General features: G+C 41.1%; 1 protein-coding gene across 11 annotated transcripts in view; it reads right to left on the bottom strand.

Moving 5' to 3' along the window:
• Window positions 1–15316, bottom strand: part of ABLIM1 (actin binding LIM protein 1) — a 192337-nt gene that overhangs the window by 52033 nt on the left and 124988 nt on the right. The gene's annotated exons all lie outside the window — the stretch shown is intronic.

Genomic DNA, 15316 nt, shown 5'->3' on the forward strand with positions numbered 1-15316 from the left:
GTGAGCTCTGCCTCACTGCTGCAGCTCTGTCCTGTCCTCAGCAGAGGCCAGGAAAAGTCTGTAGGAGAAAAGGCAGCACAGCACAGCCCTTCCCCTTCACACCTTCCCATCAGAGCAGTCAGTGTCCTCCTGACTGGGAGCTGCATCATAACATCCCTGCTCTCCATCATCTGACACCTTTCTAAATCACCCAGCAGTCCGAGGCACTGAATGTCACACTGCAGTTCATTTGTGTGAACCTGCTGCCTCCTCATTTTGCCAATTAGTGAGTTTTCAGCCTGCCATTTCATTCCTTGGCTTTCTTCCCTACACTGCTGCCATGGGTATTAGGAAAGAGAACTTCCCAGAGCCCCTTCTGGGACCATTGATTTAATTCCCAGATCCCCCACTTCAGAAACTGCACCAGCACAGATAGCCTGAGCTGAATTTGAACTACTGCTGTAAAGGTCCTAAACACCCTAGATCCTGTTAGCAAATCCAAATCCACTGAGTCATTCAGTCTCTTAAATACACTGACACCATTAAGAGGTAAAGCTGATCAGATTTCAGCCCTATAAGGACAGGAAAAAATCAAGGCATAAATATTAATGTGATTTCTTCTCTTTAGGAGATCAAAGCAATCAATACATTAGCTTCCTCACATCATAAACTGAGCACAAAATGTCCACATCAGGCTTTTAAATAGAAAAATTATTAATGCTAGAAAATGACCCCTCATAGTGACAAGTAAAGAATTCTAAAAGTCTTTGAATTTGCATCTGGCTTTCCAAACAAATTAACCTCAAGTCCTTTTTTCACAAATATTCCCCATCTACTGAGATGATATAAGCACAAAATAACTGCTTACTCCATGGCTGACTTGTAAAATTTCATCAAAACCGTCTCCTACCTCATTGTACTTAAGGCCATAACATTACTAAATCCAACCTTTCATTTTGTCTATTGGAAGAATAAAAATATAGTTTTGGTTCACATATGGCATCAATTACACAGGCTTTTTATTTTATATCTATATCTATATCTATCTATCTATCTATTTATCTATCTATCTATCTATCTATCTATCTATCTATCTATATTAGATAATGAAGTACATGGGTTAAAGTACCTGACAGCTACCAGAAAATCAGCTCTACTACCCAGCTCTTCTACAGTTGCACCATTCAATTTTAATAATTGAATATTAATTGAATTATATGAATAAATGGATAATAATTTTAAATATAAAATATAAAATTAAATATAAAAACATATTTTAAATAATTTTAAATATAAAAATATAAAATAATAATATTTTTTAATAATTCCCATCCAGAAACTTCAGCAATACAAGGCCAAAGAAGAGGACTCAGTGTGCTTTTAGTTTATTTAAACATTTCACTGTCCAGTTGCAAAAAGCCTCCACTTCTCTTAATCAGATCCTGCTTTTACTGTTGATTCTTGAACTTCAGGGGCAAAATCCACCAAACAGAGAGTAACGGGATTTAGGTGTTCTTAGTAAAGCAGATTTAGAGCTATCAGGCAAAACAGGGTCTCTATTAAAAGGGAAAATGAGAAGTCACTACAAAATTTGCTTACTCCAGGAAGAAAAGCCAATGAGGGAGAAAACACAGAAGTGATGTTTGACTTGCAGCAACAAAGCTAATATTGAACTGAGAGAGAAAACACAGTTAATGCTCATTCTCTGTAATTTTCATTACTGGCTGCCTTCTTCATCTCTGACTCTCCCTTGCAATTATTTAACCCCTGAGGTGTCCCACTACTTTCCTTCAAGACTGGAATTTACAGGATAAAGAAATCCAGAATTCATCACACTATTATTATGTGCAGACCTGTGGCCTCTCTGAAGTTTTGTTTTCCTGGGAAAACTCCTGATGAGCCACTGTCAAGGGAAGCTAGTTCAGCCCGTGTGCACCTGCCTCTCCCCAGCAGCCAGAGGGTCAATTTCGAGTTTATCAGGTCTTTCCCTGAGACTGAAACACCGGCTGAGTTTTAGCCTGGTGTGAGTGATGAATGAACACCACACCCCAGATAACACAGCCCTGCCAGTCCAAGTGAGAACACACCCTGCACTGGGAGGTTTGGGGCAGTGACATCCCAGAGCAGCTGCAGTTGTTGTTGTTAAACTCTTCCAGAACAGTTTCATGAGTTTGCTGCCTTTTAATGTTTCTGCAGCTCACGAGAGGGATCCTTCCTACAGCAGGTATTGGCTGGAGAACGTTCTGAATCTCAACTAATTCAGGACTCATCTTGCTATGCCTGACTTGCTGTGATCATCTGGGAAAATAGAGGCTAAAAATCAGTCATTTATAATGTATTAGGAAAAACTCTTGCATCTACAAGTCAATGAAATATTCACACTTTCCAGACATCTGCTTTTGCCCTACTAGGGCCACTAAACCCTCATTCAGGGTGTTCAGTGTGCAGCTTCCTGGGATCTCATGCTACTGTGCTGTGCATTAAAGGGTTTGCCCCTCAATCCTCCTGGCAGGACCAGGAAACACTGATTAAATGCACATTTGCCCCAAACATTCTTCAGTCAAGATGAGAGGAGGTTAAATGTTCTTCTCCCCCTGCTGAGCTCTCCTTGCCCCTTCCCAAGTTCACATCCAGAAATCCTCTGCAGTTCCCTGTGCTCTGCAGACACTGGGATCTGATCCATCATACTGCTTTTGGTCCCTTCTGAATTATTTCACTGTAATTGAGTCACCAAACCATCAAGAACAAACTGTGACCCATATCTTAGAGGAATGTCCCTCAAATATGATGGAGTAAGCTAAATTAACTGCTGCCAATACCTTGGTTTGCTTAGCTAGAAGTGCTAAAAGCAACCAAAATAATATTTACCATTTTTACTTCAAATTGTTAAATGGAATTGAATGAATTCACAGCAATTTATTGTCAAATGAAATATTAAACCTATGTGTTGCTGTCACTGCCTATAAAGTCTCTGTTAAATCATCAGACACTTGCAAGTGCCCTAAAAGCAAAGAACATCAGTTACCAATTTATGACAACATACAAGCTCTTCTGACTTGCCTACTTATCTTTTACCCACATTGACAAATCTGAAATAAGTTCTTGGATAAAATCCCATTTGAACACAACTGACAGAAAAAAGTTAAATTAAAAAGAGTAGAATTATGTTCTCATTTACTAAATACTTCCAGAGCCTTAGAACTTGAGGATGAAGAAACAATGGCCAAAGGAATTCCACAAGCATAATTATAAATGCAGATAAATGGATGCTAAATTTCAGTAGCTTTCTATGGCTCTGCAAATCTCACTGATCAGTGACTGAGCAAAGACATAAGAGTTTTGGCTATTTTCTATATACTACAAATATATACATACTGTCCACAATATGCACATTATATGCTTGCTCAAGAATGAAAGAGATACAACATTATCTTAGATAGTATTAAGGATCTATTTATTCTGGTAATTTCAAGACCTAAACTGGAATCAAGTCTGTATCAACACTGACCTTCAGTTTCCCAGTCTACAAAGCAGGCTAAATTACATTTAATGTCCTACATAAAATACTTTAGAGAAACACTACCAAGGAAAACCATTACAGAAATTTATTCTTCATAACAAGGGTAAAAAATAAAACCATGGAATCACATCTCTAATGCTTGTGAAGGACAGTTGAAGCCTCAGTGGCCGAAATTCATGGATGATGGACTACACAGAGGAGCTGGATGTGTCTATTCTACAGAGGACATGTCCCAAGTATCATGAGCAAGAGCACAAACTCTATTATGCATTATAACAATACCAAGACCTGTAATAATAGTTGACAATGAGAAAACACATTTTTCAGACCAGGTTTTACATACATCCCCTTTTCAGACTCAGAAGCTATACATTTCCAGCCTTTGCCCAGCATGCTATTCTCCCAAATTACTTCAACTTGATGTTACAGATCCTCTGTGGGCTGTCTGCAGTGAGCTTTGAAGGCTCCCCCTAAGGGGGTGGGGGAGTGACCCTGCACAGCTGTCCTGAGCGGTGGCAGAACAGAGTGTACACACTCTGTGCACCCAGCTCAGACACCTCTACCAGTCTGAGAGGTGAGCTGAAGGGTGGCAGGTCCTTGCAGCACCACTGAACACGCTCTGTGCGCTCCTGTACAGCCCTGTCACTGCTGATGCTGCAGCTGCTCACAACACACACCGGGCTGTGTGCCTTCCCTGGACAGACTCTGCTGGTCTGGGCACCTCCCAAAGACAAAATTGTACTGTCACTCCTCGCTGTGAGGGGAAGCAGGGCAAGAATTATTCCAACCCAGGAGCTGCAAATACACCTGCAGACAAGCTGACACAACCTGTCCCAAAAATCCAGCTGGAAAAGTCCCTGCACTGAGTTAACCCCAGGGTAACAGCACTTCAAAAGCCAAGGGCTGTATTTTCTGAGTCCAACCCCTCTGCCCCCACTTCCCACAAGACTAACTTTTATTCTCTGAGTGCTTGTAAAGCTCTAGGCTGATTAAATAAATGTTTTCCTCTTTGGTGAACGTGAGAGCTTGAGATTTCCTATTACTCATGCCTTCAGCCCTGTCCTTCCTTCCAGAACAACAGTGAACAAGAGCCAGAGAGAACAATAACAAGAATCACACTAGGAGAGCTCACATGCCAGTGGGTCTGGTAGAGGAAGAACTAATTACCAACAGACATGTTCTGCCGGCCAAAGGACACAATTAAGTGCATATTTGTTGTGTTACATTTGCACAGCTGCACTCGTTCACTCTCCTTTCAGAGATAACTCAGCAGTCACTGACAGAGAGCTATTAAACATGTAGAAAGCTTTTCTTTTCTCTTTAAACACTATCAAAACTATTATGTAGTTGAAAGAGTATCTGAGAGTCTTAGAGTAAAAGCACTTCCCTTTTTCCTTTTCTTTTTCTTTAGTTTTTATGAACAGTTATTATTATAGGCCTATTTGAGAGACAAATCAATATCTATTCCTGCCATGACTCTGAGGAGAATGACTTGATTTTTTAACTCTCCTAAGGACTTTGCAGTAGCACAAAGAATAATTCAGACTCATCTTTTAAACCCCTCAAGGAATGTCATGAATTGTAAAACAGGAACTGTGGCAGTAGCCTACCATTTTCCACTGAAGCTTTATTTTAATTACTTGCAGAGGTCACAGAACCTTCAACCCTGTTTGATGTTTGGTGTAACATCAAATTCCATTGTTTCCTTCTCTGCAGGCTTCTGTGATCTCACGAGTGGCTGGAATAGCATAAACACTATGAAGACCAAAATTCGCTTCTAATAACATCCTGACCCAAACTGTCCACTCATTTTTCCCAGGCTCTTATCTGTTGAGCAAGTCACTACAAATATCTGTGCTCAGAAGAAAGAAAAAAAAAGAAAAAACGTGCAGTTTCTTTGCTTCCAAAGGAATTCAGAATCTACCATAAGTATCTTTATTACTACCAATGGAGGGAAAGTGTAATTTTTTTTTTTAATTTGCCTAATATGCATCTTTAAAATTTGAACCTTCTAAAGCTGTTTTTTACACTCCTGTCACAACATGTCAATACAAGCAGCTCTCAGCAGAGCCCCTGCCTCTGCTCAACCTGCAGGAGGATGGAGCAGCAGGAAGCAGAGCTCACACTGGCAGTTCCCAAGCTGGTGGGGAAAAGTGGGAAATGGAGCGTGAGGCTGTGACTGTAAATCTGAATGACAACAGGCATGGAAGAGACATGGGAGACCCTCTGAGCCCACACTGATTGCTGTGCTGCCTTGGGGGAGACAAAACCCCAGCTGCCCTGCTGGAATGAACACTTGGCCTGTTAATCATGCCCAGTGTCTGATTTTATACAAAAAATACTTCCCAGCATTACCACAGTGCCTGACAATGTCATGCTAGTATATTCCTTAATGGATGGACTGTGATAAACTTTGTAACTTACTAATGTTAATTCTGTCCACACACAATAGTGTCATGCCCATCAGCTGCTGCTGAGGGCAGTGCAATTATTTATTCACTGCATGGAATAGAGTTTTCCTTATGGCAGAGATGTGAGTAATCACTCAGGCTCAATCCCCAGCTGTGAAACTGCTCTACTGGCATGAAGGAACAGCCCTTGGGGCAGCTGAACACCAACTGCCCTTGGTTTAGCAAGGTCCTAGAAGTTACTTGAGATTGCTCTGTCAGCTCTTTGAGTTCTCACTTTCCTGCACCACCCAGAGTTGAGCAAGCTGCACACACAGGTGAGATGTTCAGCTGTCAGTTATGGAGCTCTTCATTCTGTCTTTACAGGGCAAACCCACCTATTGCTACACACAGGACCAAGGCTGAGAATTCCTGCTGCTTACACAGCTGGCAGCAGGTCAGTGCAGAGAAGGGAATTCACTCAGCTGAGAAAGGAGCCCAGAGTGGCTGGCTAGAAACTTGTGGGCAGCACAAAGGAGCAAAGCAACTGCACACACAGCTCTATTGCCCACTGCCAGGACTGCAGCATCATCTCTGTTAGCATCTTATGTTAGATTTATGCACAAGAAACCTAATCCCACTAACTCAATATGTAGTTCATCAGAAGCAATCCAGAAAAAATATATATGCACTATATTTTATATTTTAAGTTTCATTTGTATCTAATTATAACACAAATCTGTGAATTCACTGCCTTCATTACCCCTATTTTAGGTGCATATGAAGGCAAAATCCAGCACCCACCGTTTAATTTTCTTTTAAACTCCATTTATTGCAAAGATTATTTTTTAAATTCTGCACTCCTCAGCAGCAGGTATCTGACACAAATCCCTTCTCTATTTCTCAACAATGCTGGAACAGCTCCAGTTTATAAGTACAGGTGTGGGCTTTCTATATCTTCTGTAATCTCAAGGCTTGACAAAGCATTAGATAAGTAAATATTCCTTTATCTTGTATGCATTTTGCCCAGCATGATTTTTGACATGAAAAGATACTTCAGACACTGAAGGACCTGCTTCCAGCCACATTCATATTGGATTTGGAATTAGAATTAACCAGCAGAGTTACTTTACAGCAACTCCACCACAGTGGAGTTAACCAGTTTGGAATTAGAATTAACCTCAAATAACAGAGCTCCACGTTGTGCATTAGCAGGTCACATCCACTGCAGCTGCACTTACAATAGCTCCAAAATGAAAGTAACTTCAACAGGAAAGAACTTCCTCAGGTACCAGAAATACAGCTGACTCCAACCTGCTGAAATTTAGCTAGGAAGTCAGTAACAAACCTCCTCTGTATCTTAAAAAAAACCTCAACATTTATTAGTTATTATTGTTTAATAAATCAGAAAGTTTTGCACCAGACCTCATCCTAATATAAAATCTTCTTAGCATTTTCAAAATTAGCATGTATCTCCAAAGATGATTTGATTGCATGTGTGGACAAACAGAAATAGAGAGCAGTGTTGGATATGTATAGATAATTACACATGCATGTGGCATTTGGAAGGAAAATACATATTCCTAGATCTTAAAGTAACCATAAAAGAAAAACCAAACCATTTTTAAGATGTTCTCCTGCAGGTCCCAATCATAAGAACTGAGATAATATTAACTAAAGAGAAAAAAATGGCAATGACTAAGTAATTATATTAGAAATAAAAGTAACTAATTGGAGAGATAAATTTACCAAAGAAATAACTAAGAACACTATGTTTAAAGACAATAAAAATCTTTATTACAGTACAATGTGAAAAAAACAAAAACAGATCAGGCCAAATTCCCTTGTTAGCTGTAGATGAAAAATGATGAAAAATGACACAGAAAAGGCAGGTTTATTCTCAGGATGTGTATCTTCAGGGTCTGTATTTGACAATGCCAGCTTCCTGTTTGGTACTGTTTATTGAGCAAGATTTTTTTTTTTTAACAGCATCTTTAACAAACCAAGATTTACAAATTGTTCAAGACCTGAATAATTTGAGCTCAAAGAGGCTTAAGGAAAGGCACTGCTCAGACAGATGGCTCTGATAGCAGGGGAGGCTCTGCTGAGCCAGATACCTCAGAGATTACTTCCTCCAACCCACAGCAGGAGGTACCACTGGCCAAGGCAAGAACACAAAACCTCCCCTGGTAAATCTGCTGTGACTCACAGGCAGGGCTGGTTTAAGCCATCTAAACCAACCAAGTGTGATATAACAGAGTGATATAAAATACCTGCAGATGGAGAAGGCAAGGCCCTGTGAGACTGAGCCATGGTCTGGGCAACAGAGGAGGTGGGGAACGTCATCAAAACCTCCCAGGAAAGGTTGTCACAGAGTACCTGACAGGACCTGCTATTCTGATCATTTAATGTATACAAAGAATATAAAGAAAAGCAGAAAAAATTGTATCACACTGGAGGGTGTGTCCATGTGGATTTGCAGAAGGGAATTCAGGGCAGAACCATCAACACAAGGAGAGCCTTCAGCTGTGGTCCTGCTCAGATAAAGGCTCCAGAGGGGACCAAATCACAATGACAGGTGATGAAAAGCAGAGAAAGGATGGAATAGCAGGAGAGAGCAGGAGCTTTTCAATCCCACTGAAAACTCTGTGGCATCAAAAAGCTGGAATTAGACAGATTTAACCTCAAAGCAAGGTGAAGTTTCTAAAAAGCAAAGGTAATTTAAGCAGCATGAGGGAAAATTTTTGGCCTTGCAGTTGTTCTGCAGTTTTCATGACTGGGTTATTTCCCAAAGGGTAAGCTTTCATTTGGTTTCTAGGGAAAAGCTCTGATTTTGAAAAGAGAAGGTCAAGCAAGATGACTTTAGCAGTGCTTCTGACCTTAAAATCCATTCCAGTGGGCATTTCATAGAGAGAAGATTTTACAAATGCATCAGGCAGCTCCTAGGGAGCACAGGTCACACTGGAAAAACTTCCAAGAGAGTTAAATCAGTTCACTGAGACCTGTCTTGGCTAAACAGCAAAATCCCTGGCAGCCAGAAGGCAGCTTGGGCTGCTCTGACTTGTGGCTCACTGAGACAGCTCAGGTGCAAAGCCAGGAGAAGTTCTGGGGCTGGGTGAGCTGCACCAGCCCCAAAATTGCTGCTGACCCTGAGAGCCTTGGGGAGGGCTGGGGGAACAGCTCCAGGAAAAATTCACATTCAACTGCTCAATGGGCAAGTGCAAACCACATTCTGACTGGTGAAGGAAGGGAGAGCTTGGGAGTTTGAGCAACACACCCAGGACCAAAATTAATGCTTCCAGCAGAGCCAGGCAGAGGAAAATGCTCAGAAAACCAGCACTAGATCTGAGTACCTGTAGGCAGGGTTTTTGTTCATCTCCCACAGAACTGCCTTCCCAGCTGCCTGTCAGACCATGCAAGCTTTGGCAGGTGATTCAGCAGAGCCTGGGCTCCATTTGGTATCTGCACTCGCTGCACAGGGAGTGTCCCAAAAACAACAGAGAAACAAGAGTTGCAAGGGCCAAAGGAGGGGAGAAAGGATGAGGTCAGACTCAGTACAGCCACAGAAAACAACCAGAGAATATAAAACAAAAGTAGCTGGTAAGAAACAAAGCAACATGCAATTTATGGCAGTTTGTACCACAGATGGATTGCTCTGACAGGGAAACATCTTGTGGGGGAATAAGCAGGGAATATTTTTTCTGTTAGTGACTAGAGCGTGCTCTTGTAGGAAACTGATCCTATTGCAACCAGTCTGATCTGATAATGCTTTAAAAAGTCTAAAGAACGGGGTTTTATCCTTGATTAACTGCAATGCTACCTTTGGAAATTTCTTACAGCAAGAGGTCACAACAGATGACAACCAAGGGAAAGGACAAATTTACTTCTAATATTTTTCCTCCCAGTCACTCCAAAAGCATCCATATCAGTGATGAGCCCGTATTTGACTACATCCAGACATTTCTCAGGAATCCTTGTTTTGTAATTCTGGCCAAAGTGTTACACTAAATTTAAAATGAAAATAAGAAAGGACATCAGGGTAACCAGTGGGTAGTTAGTGCAGAGAAATAGTTGACTCTTTTTCAAAAAGGATAACTGTGAATAAATGTCAGCCCACCAACATGTACTGTGCTAGAAGCAGAGCCTTTTCTTTTTGGCAGAAGTCCTTTTTTTTTCTATTTGTCAGTCTTCTAATTGCTGATACACATGATTCCCAATTACAGCTGCAAAACTATACAAGTACAATTTTGAACCCTTGCTGGCAGGAATATCCAGAGTATGCATGTTGGAGCCAAGACACAGCAGGGATTCTATTCCCTATCTTGTTTATTTCAGCTTCATATAGAAATCAAGATTTCTATTTGCCACAGAAAAACGATTCCCACACATTACTGTAGTGATGAACAGGGAAGAGTGATGGACATAAAGCAGAAAGGGATATCTAACAACATTTGCTGCCATTTGATCTTCCACTGACTACAGCATCTCCATGATTTTGCCTCAACAGCAGCAGTTCAAAGATGAAGGTGAGGTAAATCTCCTTAAAGTTTCTTACTGCCTCAGTTTTTACTCTCCTCACTCCTAGGAAAAAAAATTCCAGCCAAGATGCAACTGCTTTACAGAACTCTCAGCAACAGCAAATCCATCTTTAGGTATCAGAAATCTCTCTCTCTCCACAAATCTTACATGTAAAAGTCAATTTCTTAATATTTTCACTTATACTCAAAGGATTTATAAGAGTTATTTCCTTGATCTCTGCAAACCACAAAAAATCCCAAACCAGTTTCACAGTCAGTTTAAATCCCAGAGTGTCTGCATTGCTGGTGATGAAAAGATGCATCTCTTACTGTGTGCTGTTCTCCCTCTTAAAAAGAAAAAGGCTTTTTATAAATGTCACACATCCCAGATGTCTATCCAAAGAGCTTTTAAACCTCTAGGATCTTCTAATGTAGCATAAGCATATAACTAAAATCTCCCCACCTTGGACTTCAGGCGGTCATTTCAAACATTTGATCTCCCATAAAACACTCCCATTTCTTTACCTGTAAAACCACCTGCTCAATACAGACAGGTGTTAATGCTGTGGGCTTCAAAGTCCTTAGAGATTCCAAAAATATCTTTTGGGTCAGTATTTGTTTTTCTTAGCTTTTTTTTTTGCCCCTCAGGAGAGCACTCAGACAAAAGAGAGAGGTGCTGAGTCCTCATGAAGTGAATGCTGAGCACAATCCCAGGATGGAGCCTCCTACAAGCAGGTGACAGCCACAGACTTGCCCCAACAGGCTCCTCTCCACTTCTCAGATTTCAAACATGCTATTGCTGCATTCTTCCCAACAATTATTTTTTATGGGAGATAGGTATAGGTTCTACCCTGTCTTCTACAAGTCAGTTGTAAACTTTTCACTGATAGGAAGGCTTAAATCAGGAATTATAAATGAAAACATCAGAATCCTGCAAAAAACACGTCACCACTTAATCCATTTATCATTGTGATTTCAGTCCAGGAGAAACAAAAAGTAACTGAAATAATTTCACATTGCTGCAGAGTGCACAGCCACATTCCCCTGGCACCACATCCCAGCTGCCAGGGGGGCTGTGACACTGGAGGAACTTCTGCTTCAGTCTGAACACTTTGGGGCAGGGATGCTGATTTGTTTTATATCTCTTGTGGATGATTTTGGCAGGTAGGAAAATGCAAAGGTTTAAAAGATGGACAGAAGAAGCAATGGGGGCCACAAAACAAAAACAGAGTATTATGTTTTCCCTGAAGGGGTCTGCTCCCAAAGAACAGGATGTGTTCTGCAGTACAACCAAGCAACTGAATTCTTAATACAGTTAGCTAACAGAAATGATACACTCATCCAGGTAAGCTGCTCTTCTGCAAAAAGCTGCCTTGTGTCCTGTGCACCTCTGAGACATGAAAAAGCTACTTATTTTGCTTGTTCCATGTTACTGGAATACCTGCAGTCACAAAGGCTGTTGGTGGTGGCACACTCGGCACACTCTTCCTCTGGAAGTTATTAAATATTACTTCCACAGTTTCTGAAAAATTTATACAGAATTTATAGGGAATTTATAAAGAAAGAAACTTTGTGCTCATATAAATGCCTCTACTGAAACGTCAATTTAAAGAATTTTCATCAGTCTGCTAAAGTTTTTTAGTAATATTTAGTACAAGAAACACACTAGAGAATATTTAACTAAAACAACAAGGTAGACACTAAAGATGCTTTTCCAGGATATATAGATCCTAATCAGCAACACTGTACTCACAAAAGCAATTTATAAAGATAAGCCATGATTTTATAAGCACCTGAGAGATTTCACAAATCCCTTTGTGGCAATAAGGAAGCTTTAATTGGTTATTTTTTCAAATTACTTGTTACAACCTGCTCTTATTATTCACCATCTTTACATCCTCTTAACATTCCTCCCCTTCCTATTGATGTTCAAATTGACTGAAGGATGGTTTCCAAACCACTGCTGGGAAGTTAATGCCTTGTGATTATGCTGCCATGGCAACTGAACTTCTGTTAGAGCTCTGTCAACTTCAGACACTTATAAATCAAGTCCTTCCCAACTACAGATACCCCTCCTGCCAAATTCAATCTTCTGATGGGGGGGAACGGCTAAAATCCTGTCAGAAAGATTTTTACATCAAGTAATTTATATAATTTTTCTGCAGGTATATTTATTCTAGATTTTTTTATCTTGTGCCTGGTGTGGTGTTCTCAGTGATTACAGCAGAGTATTTATTTTTCATCAGGGAAGGGTTGTCTAAATTAAGTTAAATGTAAGGTACTCTCCAGCTACATAGGCAACCTGCTTGAACCATTTACCCATATTCTGAGTTATTACTAAAGTTTTCATTTCCCTGCTTTTATACAAACAAACCCCACATTAAGAAAATAAAAAAAAAAAAAATCAGTGTTCCACATTAACTGATAAAACACATTTCTCAGCAAAAACACAGGGTAAGTAGAAACAAATGCTAATCTTATTTCTATGCAAAAAAAATTCTCCAAAGCGATCGAAAGAGCCAAGAAACTCTATCAGGAATTATTTAAGGTAGAGAGTGGCATTGTTCCTCCACACAGCAGCAATCAGTTGCAATCAGAAACAGCCCAAGCTCTGTGCCATTCTCCTCTCTTCCTGGCAGTTTAAAAGCATGTGTAGCTGCACTCTCTTTATCTAAACCACACAATTCTGCACAGCCTTTAAAACAAAACTCCTTCTGGTGCGCAGGAACAAAAGTGCAAGCACCCATGATGAATGACCCCCCCGGCAAGCCCTGCAGCCCCCTCCCAAAGCTGAGCCCCCCTGCCCTGCCAGGACCCAGCTCAGCTCTGCTCTCACACCAGGGCTTTGTTTACCTTCTCACAGGGGTTTTTCACTCCAGCTCCATTTCCTCCTCAGCTCCGCTGGGGCTCAGGCAGGAGCAGAGCTGCTGGTTCTACTGAGCCTGGAGCTGCACCCAGCCCGGAGCCTCACTCCTCCTCCTCCTCCTCCTCCTCCTGCTCCTGCTGCACACACCCACCAAAGCCAGCACATCACCCACCCTGCACATCAAACCCACCGGGCTGCAGCTCTGGGAGAGAAAAAGGAAAAAAGGAAAAGGAAAAGGAAAAAAGGGAAAGGGAAAGGGAAAGGGAAAGGAAAAGGAAAAGGGGCCAGGCAGGGGCAGGAGCATTCCTCACCACTCCTGTGTGTCACTGTTTGATGGCCACACAATTCATATTTTTCCCTTGGGGAGAGGCATCTGCTGACTACGAGCTCGGCACACTCCTCCTCTGGAAGTTATTATTTCCACAGCTTCTGAAGAATTTATACAGAATTTATACGGAATTTATACGGAATTTATACGGAATTTATGCAGCCTCCTGTTGGTCTAGTCGTGTTACAGACACGGAGTTCCACTGAGATTGTATTGTATTGAATTGTATCCTAGCCCAATTCAGACTGATGCAGCCCGAGTGCCGGGGCCACTTCCCACAGGTACCTGCATCCCTTGATCCTGTTTGCACATTTTGGAGTGAGCTCACGCTTCAGGCACACTCAGGGAACACTGGATGAGTTTTCAATGGCCTCAGTGCTCTGACCCTGTCTGATCTCTCCCAGGTACTTTCCACAATCCAAAAGATCCTGTGCTCTGCTGTACACCTGACTAAGAGGGCAAATGAGCACAGCATGTGTTTGTCAGCATTCACCTGGGATGTTCAAGCAACATGGTCATGTTTTCTCCTTTATTCTAAAGGCAAAATTAAACATAACCAAAGCAAATGACAGAACTAACAAACCATACACTGAGCTCTACTGCTGCCTCTCCTCTGCTCTGTGGCCTTTTCCCCTGGATTGTTTTGGTGTGTGTAGATGACAGCAGGGACTGGGAGATACTGGTTGAGAGCAAAGTCTCTCCCAAGCCTGTAAGACACCTAAAGCAGAAGACACCTAATGCTAGGAAAACAGAATGGTAGGGCATTCTTCAGGGATGTTACTTTTCCACAACTTGAACAGACCACCAAACCTGTTGGGATCCATCCTATCATCAGTCTCTGTTTGGTTCATCAATTACTTCATTTATAAACGTGTTTGAACTTTTACTTCACATCAACCTGTGCTACCAGTACAGGTTGCATCATTAAAATCCAGTAAATTAAGTATTTTATGATACGTCCTGCATTATTTTTGTGAAAACAGCCTTGCTAAGTACTTTATTTGGCAGAAGAACATAAGCTGCTTTTTCATTTAACATTTCTGAATAGAATTGAAATAAATCTCAGTTTAAGAGGTTCTCTACATGGCTCCTCAATCTAGAAAGTGTTTTAACACAGGCCCAGATACATGACTGTATTGAAGATCCATGGACTTTGTCCATGGATCTCTGCAGAGAAGGGTGGTGTTTTCACAGGAGCTACGAGCCTGAGTCTCCTTAGAACAGATTATTTAAACTTGCATTCTGCTGGGTGTCTGAAAGTCAATCAACTGGAGCATCTAATGCCAATGCTCACATGAGCAGAGCTGCTGACATGGGTGGGTGTTTGCAGGAGGCAACACTTCAACCACAGAGACAGCATTGTTCAAATAATTCATTTACAGTCTGTATGGGAACCAGAAAGGTTGTTCTGTGATTATATTTATTTGTTTATTTATTTAGTACTTAGAACAGACTCGTGCATAAAGAATCAGCAGAAACTTCTATGAATCCCTCACAGCACAGTTTTCTAAATCTAGCTCTGAAAACAACATCTGAAGAAAATTACAGGCTCTCCTGGGTCACATCCTTTGCCTCTCAAGTACAGATGCAATTTTCTTAGACAAATGTAGCAGCTTTCACAGTTTGTTTGTTTTGCCCCTTGCACAATTAGTGTTATTTCCTTCTAATTTCAGAAGTCAAGGTGTGTCAGAATTGACATCTTAAAATTCTGGCAGTTTA

Source organism: Fringilla coelebs (genome assembly GCF_963513975.1).
Source record: "Fringilla coelebs genome assembly, chromosome: 8".
NCBI lineage: Eukaryota > Metazoa > Chordata > Aves > Passeriformes > Fringillidae > Fringilla > Fringilla coelebs.